Source organism: Elgaria multicarinata, chromosome 1, assembly GCF_023053635.1.
Source record: "Elgaria multicarinata webbii isolate HBS135686 ecotype San Diego chromosome 1, rElgMul1.1.pri, whole genome shotgun sequence".
In the NCBI taxonomy this organism is placed as follows: Eukaryota; Metazoa; Chordata; class Lepidosauria; order Squamata; family Anguidae; genus Elgaria; species Elgaria multicarinata.
The window spans coordinates 67,908,003-67,922,805 of NC_086171.1; the positions used below are offsets into that span (position 1 = coordinate 67,908,003).

At 44.0% G+C, this 14,803-nt stretch overlaps 1 protein-coding gene across 1 annotated transcript in view; it reads right to left on the minus strand.

Moving 5' to 3' along the window:
* SEPTIN7 (septin 7) overlaps window positions 1-14,803 on the minus strand; it is a 203,186-nt gene that overhangs the window by 117,963 nt on the left and 70,420 nt on the right. The gene's annotated exons all lie outside the window — the stretch shown is intronic.

The following is a 14,803-nucleotide window of genomic DNA, read 5'->3' on the forward strand; positions in this document are numbered from 1 at the left end:
TTGGTGGTCTCCTGCAAGTCTCCCAGAGATCTACCAGTAGATCCTGATCTACTTTCTTCCCACCCCTGAGGGCTGTCTACATGCCCTGAAAACCCTGTGGTGGCTTAGCAGTGGCACTGCATAGTTTATGCAATGCAGCCACCAACCCGGACCCAACATGGCCTTTCTCCCCCAAAACTGAGTGCTTAAAAGGTTGCTGACTTACTGCGACTTTTTCATTTACTCCGAGGTCACCATCTTTTTCGCTCGTTTGTTGGTGGTGACCTTGTTTCGCATCGAGGCTGGTGTGTGTGTTCTGGAGGTGGATCGAAGACCACAGTAGGCCGGAGGGATGCGTGGGAAGGCAGGCAGAGAGCAGGGGGCAGGCTCAATGGGCTGAATGGCTGCCCACGCTCCCTCCCGCCATGGGGATTTGTCACTCCCACCGCACAGCTGTGATGTCACAGAGTTTTGAAGGAACAAGTGGCAAAGCAACGCCGTCAAGACTCCCCCTAGGTGTAGGGGAGGGAAGGCAGAGCCAGGGCAGAACTGATAAGCTTTGGCAGAGCTGGGAGGAATCTGGCTGATTAGAGGGGTGGGGCTGGAGGCATGACAGAATATGAACTTGCCTAACCACTGAGGTCAGCTGGTGAAGCCCTTCTGTGCCGCTTGCCACCTTCTGAGGTATGATTGGAAAGAGCACACAGAAGGCTTTTCCCACCTAGAATGCAGCGCTCCCTCCTAATAGTTCAGTACAGTACTAACTACTAGCCAGTGTTTTGCCATTGGTTGAAGATCCTGGTATTTCAGCAAGCTTTTCCTCTCCGGCTTGTAATTCATCATATTTAATAAGGTTGATGCTCCATTTTTATTGCTCTTATTGTAACTGAAATTGTTTTTAAATATGTATTTCAAGCTGTGATTTTAATATTATATCTAAACCACTTAAGGATTTTATTATATGAAGTGGTATAACAGTATTAATAATAAATATATAATCTGTTGCTTAAATTTGATTTTCCTTATTAGCTCTCTTTGTTTTTAAATGCGCTATCTTCCGAGTTTTTATGTTTTGTTATAGTCGTTTTATGGTTAATGTTTGGGTTGCTTACCACTGATGTGAGCTGCCTCGAGCATTTTGTCAGAATTGGAAAGCTGGGATGGAAATCTATTTATAAATAAAATTGGGTGGGTCAGGCAGTGGTGCGGTTTGGGAATTTTAGACTCTGGACTTATGGGGGGGTTCTTTAGATGGTAATATGTGTTAATTCACTCCTGTCAAAATGTGGTAAGCCAGCCCTGCTGTATTTGGGGGCAGTGGACCTCTGCCCCAAATTCCTTCCCCAATGGCACCACTGGAGTCAGGGCACCTCCAGAACCAAGCGCTGTTTGACAGTATCTGAGGTTATTGGCTTTTGATAACCTCAGTGGAGGTTGGTGGCTCCAATATCAATGGGGCAGTGAATCTGGTCCGTGTTTCAGTAAGAACCGGTCAGAACTCTAAAAGAGCAATCCAAGGTGCAGAAAGACCTTGGATAGCTCCTTTAGAGTTCTAAGTGAAACCTGGATTCACCACCCCCACTGACATCAGAACCACCAGCTTCCACTGGATAACCTTGCACTGGTTATCTGAAAGAACACAATTTCATAGATCAGACAAATAAAATCTTGCCTGCTGGCTGTCCTGTCCCCTTTATCCAATGCTGGGAGATGATTTAGCATTAGCAACTAAAAATACACCTCATCAGGTTTTCGGACTCTTAACGCTAGACGAAATGGGGTTGAATTGGCACCTCAGTCCTCTATGTTGAAGCAGAAGGGACTTCTCTGAGGTGATGGTGGAGCTGCCAGTAGCTGCCAGCTGGGCTTTATAGCAACTGTTAATCCCAGCAAGGTGGCCTCCTGTTGCTTTCAGGAACAAATGCAGCAGGATTGTCCTGCTTGCTCCATGCTGCAGCAGCAGTTGCTGCTTGCACTACAACAGCTGAGGGATGGAGGTTGGATCGTGGCCTCCTAGTCACAATCCATATACATTCCTTAGTCAAGGAGCAGGCAGAAATGTCCCGTATTATGCTGGTATGTCATTTGTTAAACAGAGTGAGCCAAGGCGTATGAACTCAAGGGTAATAGGCGGAAATGTGTCTGGGGTAATTAAAGTGGGACCACGCTGTGTAAACAAATGTCATACCCAGACTTGTTACAGCGCAGGAACAACTTGAGCCCAAGTGTGAGAGAGAAATGGGAGAAAAATGATGATAGGAAACCTCTTATAGGGCTCTGGGGAAAGGATGAGAAAGCAGAACAGGAAATGTTTATGCAGATAAAGGAAGCCTGCGAAAGCAGCTAGGAGGGGGATTGTCGGAATTTTGGTCTGCTTGCCATCGAATGGAATTGCAGTTAGGAAAACATGAAAGAAGCTAACCTCAAGTCAGAGACTCTGCTACTTTCTTTACGGTGCTAGCCAAACATTGTCACGCTTTGCAAAACTGAACTTGCGAGGTTCCACATTTGTCTCCCAAAGACTTCAAAATAACCCTGCTCTGAAATAGCCAGTTTGTTGACCTCTTGGGGTCAAGCTCCACAACTGATCTGTTTTCTCAGGCTTTGTGGAAATAGTTGAGGGGGTGGGTTGCTTGGCTCTAAGAAGATGAGATATTTCTGAACTAACTTGGTTGTTTCTCAGCTATAGGAAGGGAGGGTAACAGGAGGGATAAGCTGTGGGATTTGAATATTAACAACAAATTATGAAAGAATTGATTCTAGTTCTGTCTTTCATCGACAGTGAAAAGTAGGAACAAAGAAGGTGCCCTTTAGATTTGCTGTCAGCTTGCTTCGTGATTCTGCAGGCAGAAGCCAGTCTTATTTTTGATATTTCTCAAGATATAGAATGGAGCAATTGTTGGTTGTTTAAGAAAAGTGGTAAATTGCTGTCTTTGGGAGTCTTGTCCTGAATTGGAGCAAGTGTTGATTGTATTATCTTTCAATGACACAGTAGAAGCAAAGTGTAGGCATTTAATTGCCACTCTGTCTGGTTCCACAAGAACCTCTCTAGCCAAATGTGTATGCTTTGCTAATGTAGGAAGAGCATGCTTTCCAGTGGGTCGCAACACAATTTTCTTGATCACAGATTTCTCGTTTAAACACATAGACAAGCCACATATGTATCGAGACCACTTTGCAACTCAATCTACAGGCCCAGGCTCCACCCCTTGCCATTGCAATGCAGCTCTCAAGCGCTTCTCTGAAATTGAATTTAGCCTTCCGGCTCAAAGAGGTTCAGGACTTCCGATCTAGAATGTAGCGTTTCTGATTTTTCTTACTCCTTAACTTGCTCTGTCCAATCTTATATTTACTCGGTTCTATTAAAATATTGAGATTATAGCTTAGGCGACTTGTTTTCAAACTGGGTTCCAGGGAACAAGGGAGTTCCTAAGGAATTTATGAGGGGTTCCTTAATGAGAATTGGTGAAAAAGCTACCAATCCCCACTTGCAAAGTGAAACAGGGGGAACATCTACACGGAGCTTTTACTCCAGTTCTACTCCACCCCCAAACTGATCATGTCAGATGATGCATGGCCCTCTCCATAGCTTGCACGGTGTTTCTTGCCCTAAATCATCCCCCCCCCAACTCATTTTGTGATTGATTTTCCCGTCACTGCAGATTCAGTACAGTTTGGGAGTCTGTGTGACCTCAGCTGGCTTCAGCACTGGTAGAAGCGATGCTGGTTGTATGGGGGTGGCGGTGTGGTGAGAGCAGAGGGCTAAGCATGGCTACCTGGAAGTAATTCCTTGCCTTCCATTGCACTTTGCGGAATACAGGAGCGGGGGTGGGAAGTTCTGCTGCTTTGAAACTGCACCGTTGGACACAATCGCTGCCTTTCCATTCTTTACTGCTACACTGCTTTGCAGTTGTGTAACTGTGCAGTTGCCCACTTTCAATATAGGGTACTTCAGGCTTTCCTAGGGCTTAGGGGTGCAGCTGCCACTGTGGGGAGAGAGAGGGGTGCAAGGGCAGATGTTTGCATGTCTACTCAGAAGTAACTCCTCTATTTCACTTTATGAGCACGTGAGCAAGAAGGGAAGCCTCTTGATCCGAAGCTTCACAACTACAAAGGGAAACAGCTGAGAGAGGGTGAGCGCCTGTTGATTAGAATCTGCATAGGTGTGCGGAGGCATCCTTTACTGCTAAGGAGTTGAGCAGAAGAAGAAACAATACTTTCAGAGCTCCATCACTAGTTGCTATTTGCTGCGCATTATAGCCATATAACTGATCTTGTGAAGTTTCGGGGCAGGATATTCCTCATTCAATCCTGCCCATGTATCTTGGTGGTTATCGCTTCAAAACTGAAATGCTGCAGGGTTTTTGAGGGATCAGCAGCGAAAGCCGCACCATGTAGACAGCTCCTGGGAAGGGTCTTCCCCATTTTCCTGCTTGATTACTGTGCAATCCTAACCCTTAAATGCTGTTGTTTGATGACAAATTCTTTTGTCTTAGTCAAGACCTTTTGCACAGAAATTACTATTATTCAGAGCCCAGCATGGAGCCTTTGGGCCGAACATAATTCGTCATTCTTCCACAGCTTGCAGTCTATTTACTGTCAAATGCTTACAGGCATTTTCAGTGATCTTAACTTTCTGAACCCTAGAAAATTGCCTTAGGAAGCTGCCTTATATGAAGTCAGACTATTTGTTCATCTAGCCTAGTCTCTTCTGACTGACTCTTCAGACTGAATTGGATACCATCTGCATGCAAAGCATGTGCTTGACCACTGGACTATACTCCTCCCAAGGCATGTGCTTCACCACTGACCTATAGTCCCTCCCTTAACCTGTCACATACCGTGGCACAGCTACGGCTGGACCTTGGGTCCAAACTCCAGGGCCCTGCAGGCCAGCCCCTCCCTGCAAGTGAGCACTCAGAGAGCAGTGATGGTGGGACAGAAGCTGCTTCTATGATGGTGCTAGGGTTTAAGGGAGCTTAAAATGCAAAACTGCTCATGCTCAGAGTATTTTTTTTTAATTCACAGTTGGCAAATATTGTAACATTTAAGGAATGTAAGGAATGTAGAAGACGTTGTAAAGCATGGAATGATGGTTGGAAGCTTGGGAAATGAGAAGTGTTAGTTGTGTTTCATGATAGAAATTATACACAAGATGGTCGAAACCCCCATTAAGTCCAGGTTTGAAAATTACCAAGCTGCACTACTGGTCATACACCATGGTTGACTTCACATATCTTTTACTGCTTCTTTCCTATCTACAGAAAGTGATGTTCAATGGTGCCTGTACCCTACATTTGACTTTTTCTGTCATTCACATTTGTTCTGAATAAACAAAATGCATTGTATTTCTTTAATTATTTGAATGTTTTCAAGATGCACTGCCCTCACAAGGTACCTTACAGTCTAATGAAGATATAAACATACAAATTACAATTAAATATACATGCATGCATGCCTGTATACATACACATAGCAATAGCAATTAACGATTTTAAAGCACCACAGACTGGAGTAATTGCCTTTGGGGTTTTAAATGCCAGTAGTGATGTGGCCATATATATCTCCCTAGGGAGGGAGTTCCAAAGGTGTATAACTCTTGAAGAGGGGGACATCTTTCTACATAAATACATCCTTAAGCCTGGATTCTTGTATATTCAGGCTAAGAGGAATTATTAATCACTCAAGTGGTGGTAGTCGACCTCTGAAAAATATAATAAAGGGTGCCTTGCAAGTTGTCCTACCTCACAGGGTTGGAGGTACAGAGGCCCATTTGTCATATAGGATATAGCCACTGCATACCATACTGGAACTCTGTATGATCCCAGAGATGTTCTTTTGTGACTGCCTCTATAACAGACTGTATTTAGTATAATAGCCTTCGTTAACTCACTGTGTTGCTTCTTCTGGGATGTACACACACTGACCACATAATGAGATGCTGTGTAGTGATATTTCCAGCCCACTAACCCAGGGGTACACAAAGTTTTTGACCCCAAGGGCCACATTGTCTGGAGGCCTGTACACACACATGGGTGTGCATATACATACACAATTGTGTGGGGGAGGCTGCTTCGGAGGTTGTTGACAGGGCTGGGCAGGGGGGGGGCAGTGGGTCCAGTTGGCATGGGCCTACAATTTTGAGGGGGCCTACTCTGAGTCTCCCTGGGCAAAGTTGCTTGATTTTTCTTTTGTTGTTGATGAATTTGCCCAAAGAAAAGCACGTAAAGCATTTCTGAATGTGAAAAAGTGATGCCTTATATATATCTTGAATAAAAGTGCTTGCCGTTACCTTTTCTATAAATCGTTCTAGTTCATATGTATTTAGAACTGATTAAAAAATACTTAATGAGCAGTTTGAAATGGGGCCTACATTTCCCATCTGACCCAGGCCTACTACCAGCTTTGCCTGGCCCTCTTTTTGAGGAAGGGGACATACAACAGGCATTGCTGTTTTTGCACTGCCTTTAATGGCATGGAAGCACTGTTTGGGGTTGCACAGGGACCACACAACCTGCATCCAGGCATAGTGCATGTGGACTACTGAGTTGTGCCTAAGAACTGGTGGAAAAGTTGGGTCTTAGAAAGCTCCCCTCCCTTTATGACTCCACTCAAGTTTACTATTTCAGTCAAGAGCTCTGCTCAAAGACATTGTCATTTTTAAATTTTTAAAAACTATATAAGCAACTTATGTGTTTGTATTTTATTAGGCATATTTAACACTCAATAGGCTCCAGGGCCAGATTTCCCCTTATTTCAACAAGAGATCCTGTAGGAAAGTGGGAATGAGGCATGCTGTCAGGCTTGTAATGAAAAAATGTGGGTTGTCTATTCTCCGTCTGGTCTGTAGATAAATATAGGATTGTGGTTAGAAGGCCAGACCACTGGGGCAGCATTCACATGTGTTAAATTTATATGGATATGCCTCCCTTTCTTATTAAAAAAAGAAAAGCAAAAACCTGACATGATAATAAAGTGTCTTTGGATAGAAGAGAAGTTGACTCCCTGATCAGAAGACTAGTACAGGAGCTTGCAATGCATATGGCAGAGAGCTAGATGGAGCAAGCAAAAACAACGTAACAACTTTACAGTCAGCATTCATTGCAATTTTTATTCCTCTACAGCAGTGGTTCCCAACCTTCCTAATGCCGCGACCCTTTAATACAGTTCCTCATGTTGTGGTGACCCCCAACCATAAAATTATTTTCGTTGCTACTTCATAACAGTAATTTTGCTACCGTTATGAATCGTAATGTAAATATCTGATATGCAGGATGTATTTTCATTGTTACAAATTGAACATAATTAAAGCATAGTGATTAATCACAAAAACAATATGTAATTATATATTGTGAAATATTTATTTCTAATTACAAATAAATGAAATTTTGTCTTGAAGCATGGTGTAGCATGGTGTAGCGGTGTCTCGGTTCCTAAGACCATCAGAAATATGTGTTTTCCGATGGTCTTAGGCGACCCCTGTGAAAGGGTCGTGTGACCCATAGGTTGAGAACTGCTGCTCTACAGGAATATGGAGTGGGGTTAGAGCAGAGATGTGGAAGCTCCACATCTAGCCCATGGATTTGCCTTGGATTCCTCCAGGGGGCGACTCTGCCACTCCTCCCAGCACAGGTCAAGTCTTCCTTCATGCACCTCTCAGGATCCCCTGCTGCCCCCAGAGAGAGGTGTGTGGAGGAGGTGCTCAACTTGGCCGGCACTGGGAGAAGCAGCTTCTCACAGTGTTGGCGGAGGCCATTCACCATCCCCATCGGCACGACAAGCAGTGCATGAAGCTGGGGACTTAGCCAGCATCAGCTGAGTCCAGTTTCTCTGTGCAGAGAGAAGCACAGAACTCTGTGCCTCTCTCTCAGCACTAAGAACAACAAGAGTGTGTGTAGGGGGTTAGACCATACCCACTGACATCATCTGGTCCGCAGAGGGCCCGGGGGTAGGCAATTTGGCCTCTGTCCAGATTTAGTTCTGCACCTCTGCCATAGGCAATTGGTTGACCGCTGTGGGAACAGGATGCTAGGCTAAGTAGGCCTTTGGCTTTTATGTTCTAACTTTGTACAAAATAAGTACAGTGACCATGCACAATAGTAGCATGTTGTGATATTGGATTGCTGAGTTTATTAACACCTTTAGTAACTCAGGAAATCATTGTCCTGATAAGTTCTAATTTTGTACTTTCGTGTTGGGAGTTTCCCTTCAAAGGGCATTTGTAGAAGTATGCAACTGTTAAGTCAGTAGTGGAGTATCCTGGGAGACAGAAATGTTTCCTGTCACTTCTCCAGTTTCTGAATGTTCCTCTTTATAACGTCTCATTTGTATCTATTAATTATTTTGCATAAAGATTAACTTTTACCTTCTATATAACAGGCAGAAGGGCAGTGTTGGCAAGTAATAGCATATATCACATTAGGCTGTGTTTGTTTACAGACAACCCTCTAATCTAAAATAGCTACTTACCAGAAATGCATAAACACAGGGACCAGGCTTGCAACAACCTAGAGGCTAGTTCCATCACTATATCTACTCAAAGGTGACCATATGAAAAGGAGTTCAGGGCTCCTGTATTTTTAACAATTGTATATTTTAGCAGGCGTCATTTGTATGCATGTAGCACTGGGTGAAATTCCCTTTTCATCACAACAATAAAAGCTGCAGGAGCCCTTCCCTCTTTTGTATATCATCACTGTAGAATAGCTCCTGCAGCTTTAACTATTGGGATGAAGAGGGAATTTGACCAGGTACTGCATGCTTAAAAATAACACCTGCTGAAACTCCCTTTTCAATACATCTGTTAAAGATACAGGAGTCCTGTCCTCCTTTTCATATGGTCACCCTAAACAACCTTATAAGGTACAGCATCAAAGGTTCATTTACTTGCTCATCTTCCGGAGTGATATCTGCTGTTACCTGCCAACAATGTCATTCTCTCTACTACATAGCAGGCCAGTGATGTAACACAAGAATTTTATGGCACTCTAAAAATGAACAAGCATTTCGTGATGTGACATTTTGTAGACCAGAATCAGCCACATCAAATGCAAGTTAGTATTTAAGGTGCCGCAAAACATTTTGTTGTGTTTACTGCAGTGACAAGAATGACAACAGAAATAATAATAATCTATGCTCTTTTTGTGGACAATGGCCTTGGGTGTTATGGTCACCTATTTCCATATGTGCCGTTTTAATTGGTTGACTCTCAAGTATAGTAGTAAGAATGCTTCAAACAGGAGATGTCAGGGTGCTTTACATTAGGGGTTATGTTTGCAACTTTGGGCCAATACATACCAAATGTAAACAAGCAAGGAAGTGATTTGTTATAAGCCACACGTGCATAGAGAAACGGGCAGATTTTGGTGTCAAAAAAAGAATAGGAAAAAAAAGGATAAAGTATTACATTTCCTATTCCACTTTAATGGTATAAACAACCTGAAGGGTGTTATTGCCTTTCTGACAAAAAAGTGATATACAGCTCATTTTTTTTTAAAAAACAAACAAACCCTAATACAGTACGAAACGCAACAGCAAAATATATGACAACTTCAGTGTTTCAGAGAAAGATTTCCCCCCTCCCTTTGTCCATATTGAAATTAAAGCAGTGGTCTGGCAGGCCTTCTGGGTAACTGATTCTGATACTGTAATGCCACTTTTTAGAGCCAAAGTACTTGTTATGCTGCAGCTGCATATCATGATGGCCAACAGGTTTCTTTCTCTGTTGCGAAGAGCCCTTGGGAAGAGGGTGCTTTGCAGCGGAGAAGGGGTGTGAGGGCACGCTTGCTTAACCTTTCTCTTGCCAGCTGTTTTCCCTCTGAAACTCTCCTCTGCCAAGCTGCTTTCACCCTTCCCAGTGTTTCAGGCGTGTGTTCAGGACTAGCTTTCTCATAAGGTGGGATGGATCCCATGCTTCTGGTTGTAGAGAAGTAAACTCTGTGCTCTCTCTCCCACCCGGCCAGGAGGACCTGCTGCTGTTGCGTGCTGCTTTACTCCGTATCCCATGCTGCTGCCATTCTACAAATCCTCTGTCTCAGAGCAAGCCAGTGGGCAGGTGGGCACTCTGAAGAGCCATGTCAGCTGTGCTTCAGAGTGCAGCATTGGGGTGGGAGATGCAGCGTGAAATCTGTTGCCAAAGGGGTGAGTGGGCTGTGCTGTGCTGTGCTGTACGGAGGGAGACCAGTGGGGAGATGGACACATGGGAAGAGACAGACGTGGAGGGTGGGTGATGGATGTGGGGGGGGGAACAGATAGGTAGGTGGGGGCAAGGAAGGCAGACTCAATGGGTGGGCAGGAGATGGATGCACTGGGAGGGGGGCTGACGGAAGCAACAGGAGGGGGGAGAGAGACAGATATAGTGGGCAGGAGGGGATGGATGTGGGGGGAGGGAGATGGATGCAGCAGCAGCGACACATGAATGCTCTCCTGCTTCCGGCAGCAGGAGAGCTTGTGCTGGCACTACATGTGTTTACTGTGCAAACAGGTTTCTGTTACCCTTTGGGGGGTGTTGTGGGGAGAAATGACTGGCAAGGGAAAGGTTAATTATTCCCTTTTCCTTCTCCACTGCAAAGCATGACCTCCAGAGAGCTTTTTGCACCAGGGCTGTTGAGCTATCAAGACACACAGCTGCGGTATAAACTGTAGCTTGGCCTTTTGCTCCAATCCTGGCTCAGATACCACATCTGTTCTTATTTCAAGAGTTGACAACCCTTTTAGAAGTCCATTATTCTTAACTTACCCCATTTTTTCTAATCATTCTCCATAGGGATCAGTCCAACGATAAACTCTACTTCATACTTTTAAACTTCTTTAGATATAAGGTTGTATTCAATTTTAGTCCAATGAAGAACAGATGCATTGAAAGGTTAGATAAACATTGGATTCAACCTATTATGTTAATCTTGCAGATTTAATTATTTTTTAAAAAATTGGGGGGTCTTGGGGTGGGGATGTAGAATCAGGATCCTATCTAAACATTAGAAATTACTAGTTTAAAGCACTGAAGCCAGAAAGTAGAGAAGGTTTAGAATAGTCTTCCCCAACCTGGTGCCCTCCAGATGTTTTGGATGTGAATTCTCATCAGCTACAGCCAGCATAATCGATAGTCAGAAATCCTGGGAGTTGTAGTCCAAACTACCTACAGGGCACAAGTTGGGGAAGGCTAGTTTAGAGAATGTTGGGCCCAAGGTCAAGACATTTGAGAGACATACTATCATGAAATGCTTTCCCCCCAGCCTTGATTGCAACACAGGCACGTAAAGCATCTGGCGGAACCAGCCTCCCTAGTAAAGAGAAGACTATGCTTCCTGCTCTCTGCATGTGCAAGCCTTTCTCAGGCGAGTTTTCTGATTGCAAAGTAATGTGCCGGGTTACAGCAAGTGACATCAGGCAAAGAATACACAACAGAAGCAAATAAACATCAGGAATACAGCCCTATTTTTTTGCAATACAAAGACCAGGGAATCAGATAGGGTGGGAGGGATACAGATCAGTCCTTCTCAATTGGCAGCAGTCTGGCTTGGGTGGCTACACATGGATGGAGAAAACACTGGCTGCTATTTTTAAGTTGCTGGAAATTCTTTCTTCCCCACATCCTGGCAGCACATATTTGAAGGTGGTGTATTTTTCAACATAATACAGCAACAGCGCCATCTAGGGACAGCCTTGTCATCTGTGGAGTTGTTTACATGTGTGCAATCCTCCTCTTCTGGTGTCATCAGACCAAGTCTTGTGCTGTTTACCAAGTCACCTGAATGCTGCTTCTTGTGTGTCACCTTGTCAGGAAGGCACCACATAATTATCTGTTAACTGGACCTCTCTTGGGTACAAAACAAACTTGTGTAACCGTTCACCAACTATAAATGTTTATTTAGGCTGGGCCTTTCACAATATAACTTCATTGCCCTCTTTCCTCAAAGCAACCATCTGAGACATGCTCTACGCAGGGGCTGCCTGTCTACTTTTTGTCTGAGCAAAGAAGTTGAACCTGGGTGTCAAGCCCCAAGCCAACATTCCAAACCCTCAAATACACTGGCCAAATAGCTGAGGACGGTTTTAAACGGAGGTAAGTATGTAACAGTCGCAAACAAAAAAGAGAAGAGGGAGCTAAAATTACAAAACAGAAGAACCCTATTGGATTAGACCAGGAATGGGTATCTTGTAGCCCTCCAGATGTTGTTGAAGTACAACTCTGATCAGTTTTAGGCAGCATAATCAATGGTGAGGAATGATGGGAGTTGCAGTCTAACAATATCTAGAGGGCCACAAGTTGCCCACCCCTGGATTAGACCAAAGGTCTATCTCATCCACCACTGTGTTTCCTACAGTGGCCACTTGGAACATAGAACCACAGAGTTGGAAGGTACCTTAGAGATCATCTAGTCCAACCCACAGTTCAATGCTGGATCTGGAATGCAAGATCAGTTACAGCAGTTCTGACAGATAGCTTATTCAGCCATTGCATAAATACCCTGAGCAAAGGAGAACCCACCAATTCCCAAGGCAGTCAGGTCCACCACCAGACAGCTCTCACTTTTAGGAAGTTTCTTCTAATATTTAGATAAAATATCTAGAGAAACAGAGAACAATTCTGCTGTTTTCTGTATGACAATATTTCAGATATGTGAAGACAGCTATCATGTCTCCCCTTAATGTTCTCTTCTCCAGGCTAAACATATTTGCCCTCATAGGGCATACTCTCATAGGACTTGGGTTTATATTTATTTATTTATTTATTACACTTATATACCGCTCCCATAGCCAGGGCTCTCTGGGCGGTTTACAGAAATTCTAAAATTAAGATAAAAATGAGTATACAAAATTTAAAATTCTGAAACACAGAACATACACACACAAAGCATTAAAAACCGTTAAAAAACTAAACATGTGGGTGATTAAGATGTAAGACCCCTCACCATCCTGGTCACCATTTTCTGGACACACTCCAATTTGTCAATGTTATTCTTAAAATGATTTGTCACAGAATTGGTCACAGTACCCAAAATTGGCTTAATGTAGAGCAGAGCTATTATTTCCCATGACTGGACACTATTTTTCTGTTAATGTAGCCTAAGACTGCATTAGCTTTTTAAGCAGCAGCCTCACACTGCTTGCTCATGTTGCGCTTATAACCCTCTAAAGGCACAATTCTATGTATGTTTAGAAAGAAAAAAGCTCGACAACTTGGAGCATTCTCCAGCCAGCCATACTGGCTGGGGAATGCTGGGAGTTGTAGGGCTTTTTTCCTCTTCACGTGTACTGCTGCCAAGCTAGGTCTCTCCCATGCTATACTCATACTTTTGATTTTGTGTGTATGTGTTTATAAGTGCAAGACTTTACATTGGTCCCTGTTGAATTTCATCTTGTTAAGTTTCAGCAGATTTGATACACATTCCCTCTACTCTTGTCCAAAATGCCTTTCAGCCCACAAGTGGGAAAAGGAGGCCACCTTTCCCCTGGTTCTGTTTCAGGGCCTTTAACCACTGATTTCTGTGCCATGAAAAAACCCACCTGCTATATTTCTGTGTGTCATGCTACTGTTAAAGGTGCAGGAGTTGGGCAGTGGGGGAAATGGTACAGATTACCTTTGCTTCAGTCTTTTCACATGTATAGAAGGTTGTTAAAATGAAAGGAAGGTGAAATCAAGTGGCTTCTTGTCCTGCTGGCAGTCCTTAATCTCTAGGGAGAGAAGTGCTGGGACTCATCCCTGGCTCATGTGTGCTTCTAGATGGATGGCTCCTAGTGCCACCAATCAAAAAACACAGGGCAGCTATTCCATTGTTCCCTCTTTAATGAAAAGAGAGAGAGAGAGACAGAAGTAGTGGTGAAAAATCATGTATTACAAATGGACCCCTTCCCCCCAAATTCCGTGTTTGAGGCAGGGCGATTGCACAGTTAAAGGCCACACCTGGGAGCACCCTGAATCTCTTCTTCTTAATACCAGATGAAAGCGTGCAGTATATGAGCACACCTAACAACTGCATATACTTGAAGACACTTTTGCCTTTATTATTGGTTCAACAGTTTCAGGGCTGAGTCATTGGAAATTAAATTAAAGTTCTATGTAACCTCAAGCCCCACTAAATCCAATGGGATTTACTTTTGAGTAAACATGTTTAGGATGGCACTGCAAGACTGAGAACCTAGGGCCCAAGATTATTTGCTTTTACCATTGCTCCTTCCCTATGTGACTTTGAGAGCCTTGGACACTGCTGGCATGACTGCCGTCATCATTATTATCACTGTCACTGCTGAACCATCACTGCCGAACTGTCTTCAAAGGCAGCCCTACGTAGAGCCCTAGTATCGAAAGCTGCTGAGAGGTCGAGGAGAATCAACAGAGTCACACTCCCTCTCCTGCCTTTCTCCAGACATAGGTCATCATACAGGGCGACCAAGACTGTTTCCGTGCCAAAGCCAGGCCTGAAGCCCGACTGAAATGGATCCAGATAATCAGTCTCATCCAAGAGTGTCTGGAGCTGGCCCGCAACCACCCGCTCAAGGACCTTGCCCAGGAATGGAACATTTGCCACCAGCCTGTAGTTAATAAGATTTTCCGGGTCCAAGGAAGTTATCTTCAGGAGTGGTCTCACTACCGCCTCTTTCAGACGGTCTGGGACCACTCCCACTCGTAGAGAGGCATTAATCATCTCCTTGGCCCAGCCTGCTGTTTCATCCCTGCTAGCTTTTATTAACCAAGAGGGGCAAGGATCCAATACAGAGGTGGTTGCGCAGACCTGTCCAAGCGACCACCTCTCTATGCCTCAGAATAGAGAGAAAGGGCCATTTCTAAATTGTCCTCCACTCTCTCGGTGTTTTTTTAATC